Source organism: Geotrypetes seraphini, chromosome 4, assembly GCF_902459505.1.
Source record: "Geotrypetes seraphini chromosome 4, aGeoSer1.1, whole genome shotgun sequence".
NCBI classification, from domain to species: Eukaryota; Metazoa; Chordata; class Amphibia; order Gymnophiona; family Dermophiidae; genus Geotrypetes; species Geotrypetes seraphini.
This window is the reverse complement of record NC_047087.1, coordinates 262806186-262812185: the sequence shown is the minus strand read 5'-3', so window position 1 is coordinate 262812185 and position 6000 is coordinate 262806186. Positions and strand designations below refer to the sequence as shown.

At 39.6% G+C, this 6000-nt stretch overlaps 1 protein-coding gene across 1 annotated transcript in view; it reads left to right on the top strand.

Moving 5' to 3' along the window:
* The first annotated feature begins 1607 nt into the window (after positions 1 to 1607).
* CCNJ (cyclin J) overlaps positions 1608 to 6000 on the top strand; it is a 40677-nt gene continuing 36284 nt past the window's right edge. Inside the window, exons 1-2 of the mRNA XM_033943766.1 lie at positions 1608 to 1816; positions 2716 to 2791. The gene's annotated coding sequence lies outside the window, so the exon portion shown is untranslated. The remainder of the gene's footprint in view (positions 1817 to 2715; positions 2792 to 6000) is intronic.

The window sequence follows — 6000 nt, the reverse complement described above, 5'->3', positions numbered from 1 at the left end:
TCATTAGATTTCTTTACACATCCAGGGAGGGTGGGAAATGTACTTTGAGGAGTTAAATTATTTAATTGTAATATTGAAATCACATCATATGTTTTATTGTATTAATAATTAAGGTGAGGATGGGAGTAAATGACTGTTTAATGTAATAATTGTATAGTTATTACTGCAGGGCTTAACAGTAGTGTAGGGTAGCAGTAGGTAGCTGCAATGCTTTCTGCCCTCCTTATCCAAGATGGAAGATACCTCATACAGCCATTAGAAAACAAACAGTCATTAGAAATATTTCATATAGCCATATTAAAAAGTACAAACAGGTCTTTAAATCACTAAAAATGGCTTCAGCTAACTGAACAATAAATACCTACTAACTTTAAGAAGCCTTCTATTGCACTTATTACACTTATTATGTTTTGGTTTTTTATTACCACATAATAAATATATTTATATCACACTGATTTAAATAACATATTACCATATGAACACAGCTGTTTTCTTTATAAAATAGCTTAGCAGTTTGGAGGAGGAGAGAGTTGCTACGGAGGTTTTGAACCCCATGCTGCTGCTGTTGTTATATGATAAAATGAACTATGATAAGAGGTGAAATAACTCAAAGAAAACCTGTAGGAGTCGTGGCTTTGAAGACGTTGGTCCAGCGAAACACAGCCCTGTGTTGGGCCAACTGAACAAGATTGTAGTCCAGTGGTGATATCAGAAAGCATAAACTATAATCATTGTGGTTGAGCAACATAAAACTGTGGTAACAATTTGCAATACAACAAGAGAACGTGTGATAATTTTAAAAATGGGACAATGTGGTGTTGAAAGGAACTGAAAAGGCTTTGCTCCAGTCCAGGTTTTCTGGCCCAATGGGATATTCCTGTTGAGCTATTTTACAAAGAAAACAGTTGTGTAGTGCGATTTGTTCACAGAGTGTGGTTTGGTAATATGTTATTTAAATCAGTGTGATATAAATATATTTATTATGTGGTAATAAAAAACAAAAACATGATAAATGCAATAGAAGGCTTCTTAAAGTTAGTAAGTATATATAGCCATATTAGAAAGGTAAACTGTCATTAGAAATACCTCATACAGCCATATTAGAAAAGTAAACAGTCATTTTCTTTCATGTTCTGTTTTATTTCTGTGTATTACTTTTAAAAGTGGATTAACAGTTACCACAACTCTCCTTTTTCAATGTTACTGTTAGGCTTATTTTACCTCAGGGAGCCTGTAGTACACAGTACGAGTAAAGAGCAAACAATAGGGACAGGGAAAGAATCAGTTAGTCAAATGCAATAGCAGTAGAGCCGTTCCAACAGGAAATAGATAACCCACCAAAACCTTAAACTGTGTGCTATTTTGTTCACAGACTGGAAATGTCCGGACTCTTGCCCAGCCCCTGACTTACAGAGCACAAGGCAAGAACCAGCTTACACACACAAAAAAGTACATGACTTAAGCTGACAGACTACGGCAACCAAGTCAGCCCAAACTAGTACGTCGGCTGGCTTCATTTAAAGAGAACCCAGGTGCCTTTGGTTGCTGTGCTCTGATTGGACGCCTTGGAACACACTCGGATGTAAAGGAAAGCCGGATTGGCTGGTTCTCCTCCGCATGCAACTGCTTACAGGCTTTTGTATACACTTGCTGGCTGTAGCCCTTTCACAATGGATAGAAGGAGCTGTATGGTTTGAGGGAGATTTTAGTTTCATTCCTTTGGATTCTGACTAGAGCCATTGTCTGCTTTTGAAAGGAGAAGAAAAGAAATGAAATTGATCGCTTGGACTCAGTTACTGTGCAGTTTGTGCTAAAGGTAAGTTCAGGAAGTTGTTCAAAAGTTTGCTTAGAGTTTAGCCTGTGAATGGGCAGAGGTAGGCAGCATGCTTGCTCACCCTTTGTTGTTTCGGAGTACGGGGCGAGCACTGGTCGTGTCTCCAAACTATCCTTTCTGATTAGAGACCGGGATTTAAACAGAAGGGATTGGTTGCGTTTCACGACTTTCTCTCTTTTGGTGTTGAATTCTAGTGTGGTTTGGGTTATTCAATGCCTTGATTAAGATGCAAAAATAAGGGAGGAAGAGAGGACTTTGTTTATTTTGTTTGTTTGGGTTAACTTCTTGGTTTGGGAGCAGTTGAAAACAGTGGACGGGGTTTTGTATTTGAGCATCCTTGAGTAGTTTCGGTTAACTATAAGAGATCAGCAGCTTTCGAGGAAACCGGTGATTTTACTTAACTGCTCATTTCAGACAATGTATTTACACAGTAGTAGCAAGATCTGGTGATTCTAAATACAACTGTGAAAATGTATACAAATGTAAAATGTACTGTAATCTTTCTTTATTTTTCTGAGAGAGTGTTTGAACTGAGATGAACTTATATTGCTGTCTGGATTTAAATATTTGGAAGATGTAAGCAGCCTGCTTGCACGAATGAAATAAAAATATATGTAATTGTCTAAAGATCCTGGAATTTGCAGTATTACCTACTCAGTTGAACTGATACCTAGAACGTTTCTACTGTTTACCGTGGTTTGAAGCTGTGCTGAAAGTTTTAAGGCATAGGGTTATTATATTGCATCGCTACCAATTTTTGTTAAGATTGAAAAGAGTATCTTTTTTTCTTTCACTGAAGATTTCTGTTTTGATATTTACTTTAAACAAACCACTAATATGATATGGCTATATAGCTAAAAGCGATTCCCTTAATGTTACAGGATTTATATTTGCTGCACTTTTCCATCCCATGCAATGGATCTGACAAGGCAATGGTGGAAAGCTGTTCTGTATAAAGTAAGTTTGGTTTTTATTTTCTTTCTTTATTCATTTCTCATTGCTTTAACTGGCAAAATAGGGGTTTTGTTGAGAGAGAAAAAAAGTATATACCCTGAATGTTAATTGCAAAATAAATTCTCAAAACTGTTTTAATCAAAAGTAGCATTTCACTCGCATGAAAGGGAGAATACTTAAGTGTAAAAGTTTTAAAACCAAGTAATGTTAAAGGCTATATTGGTGTCTATTGTTTAAGGACTTCAGATTGAGACCAGCTGTTAAACTGCTCTGGGTTGCTTCACACCCAAGTGATAAAGCAGGAGGGAGCTGAGATTTACAGCACTTGTCAGTAAGCAGGACATATTTTTCCCAGCCTACTTTGGTGGTATTGCTTCTTTATACTTGATGTAAATTTTAAGGGTGATTTAGCTAAAACTAACGGAGGGAATCCAGTAAAGTAAATATCTACTGCATTTAACTACATTAAAGTGGCAAATGAGCTTTTACATAGAGAAATGCAAGGTCATACATGTAGGGAGAAAGAACCCGATGTTCAGCTATAAAATGGGGGGATCATTGCTAGGGGTAAGCAACCTTGAAAGAGACCTGGGGGTGATGGTGGACACAACATTGAAAGCATCAGCACAGTGTGCGACAGCCACAAAGAAAGCGAACAGAATGTTGGGTATCATTAAAAAGGGTATCACGACCAGGACGAAGGAAGTCATCATGCCGTTGTATCGTGCAATGGTGTGCCCACATCTGGAGTACTGTGTCCAGTACTGGTCGCCGTACCTCAAGAAGGACATGGCAGTACTTGAGGGAGTCCAGAGAAGAGCGACTAAACTGATAAAAGGTATGGAAAACTTTTCATACGCTGACAGGTTGGAAATGCTGGGGCTATTCTCCCTGGAAAAGCGGAGACATGATAGAAACCTTCAAAATCCTGAAGGGCATAGAGAAGGTAGACAGGGACAGATTCTTCAGACTGTGGGGATGTACAAGTACAAGGGGGCACTCGGAAAAATTGAAAGGGGACAGATTTAGAACAAACGCTAGGAAGTTCTTTTTTACCCAGAGGGTGGTGGACACATGGAACGTGCTTCCGGAGGTTGTGATAAGCCAGAGCACAGTACAGGGGTTCAAGGAAGGTTTAGACAGATTCCTAAAGGATAAGGGGATTGAGAGGTACAGATAGAAGTAGAGGTAGTCAGGGACCACTTCACATATCATAGGCCTGATGGGCCGCCATGGGAGCGGACCGCTGGGCGCGATGGACCTCTGGTCTGACCCAGTGGAGGCAACTTCTCATGTTCTTAACCTCCCTCTTTTACGAACGCGTAGCGTAGGTTTCAGCACCGCCAGTGGCGGTAACTGCTCCAACGCTCACAGTCAGAGCAGTTACCGCCGCTGCCGGCACTAAAACCCATGCTATGCATTGGTAAAAGGGGTAAATGCATATTAGAAGAGATTTTAGTTTTTATTCAGATTTAAGTTTAAAACTTTCATTTAAAGGAGTATATTTTAATTTGATGCTTCTTTTTGTTCTTAAAATATAAAAATTATTCCAAGATTTGTAGGCTGTTGCTGTGTGTTTTGTTGTAGGGGTTTTCTTTAAGAATGTAAAGGAGTGTGTACCTTTTTAATATCAAATAACTGAACATGGGCACCAGGCAATGACAGTAGCTTTTAAAATGTTTGACATCACATGTACAATGTCCTCTTTGAGAATTTAACAACTGAATTGTTCTGCTTTCATCTAGAACAGTGGTTCTTAAACCTGTCCTGGGGGACCCCCAGCCAGTCAGGTTTTCAAGATATTCTTAATGAATATGCATGAGGCAGATTTGCATATAATAGAGGTGACATGCATGCAAATCTGTCTCATGCATATTCATTAAGAATATCATGAAAACCTGACTGGCTGTGGGTGCCACAGGACAGGTTTAAGAACCACTGTTTTAGAACATTGGTTTTCAATTCCAGTCCTCAAGGACTGCCCAGGGGTCAGGTTTTCAGGATATCCCTAACGAATATTCATATGGAAGATGAATATGCATAAAAAGGATTTGCACATACATGAGCGATATCTCAAAAAACCTGCAGCCCTCAAGGACTTGGAGTAAAGACCAAGGAAGTTTTGTATTGTAAATAGTTGGGTGACTGATATGCCCAAGATCACTTGATAACTTGCATACCTCTTGTGAAGGTGACAGACTTCAAGTGGCACTTAAGATAGTATTTCAGAAATTGCTGGGGAGGAAAGGGTGCAAAAGGGACGTTCAGGAAGCCAAATATAGGTTTTTAGGTAGAAATTTGAAACCCTGAACTTCCAGGGCAGAATTCTTAGAAATGTTCCATGCTCAAGACCCTAGAGCAGTGATTCCCAAGCCTGTCATGTGGGAACCTGAACTAGTCAGGTTTTCAGGCTATCCACGAGTTAGATTTGTATACACTTCATCCTTGCTATGCAGATCTCTCTCATTGCACATTTATTGTGGATATCCTGAAAACCTCACTGGCTGGGGTTCTCCCAGGGCAGGTTTGGGATCCCCTTGTTCCAGAAGCAGGCTGTGCTCTGGAGCCTCAATGCATGAATGAGCTGTAGTTTAGGATGGGAGATAAAGCATCACAATAGAGATATTGCAGAGATTGCGATAATAGCAAAAGTAGCTTTAAGTAAACAGCAGACAGAATTGAAAGATTCCAATTTATTCCTAATGATAAAGAAAACATAGTGTCAATCAGGATAAAAATCAAGAAATAAACCAAATGCACTGGGAAACATTTATGGATAGAAATTTCATGGGTGAGGGAGAAACCTATAATTGGGAGGTATAGTACTGTCCAATTGGATAAAATGAACAGACATATGATAAAATGCTAACAGAGATTAAGGAAACTAAAGGCTCCTTTTACGAAGCCGCAATAGCGGTTTAACGCGCCTAATAGAGCGTGCTAATTTGCCAGCCGTGCTAGCTGCTACCGCCTATTCTTGAGCAGGTGGTAGTTAGCGCGCACTAAAAATATGCGTGCGATAAAACCGCTAGCATGGCTTCGTAAAAGGAGCCCTAAATTGGCAATATAATAGATGATTTAAATTGTTTCAGTAGGACATGGCAGCGAGGTGAAGTGTCTATCAGTGTATTGCAAATTGTGTGCCGAGGCACGTCTTGTAGGCAATCAGCCAGCGCTTGCGCCTCTCCTTCTCTCCGGCCCTCTTCCCTGCT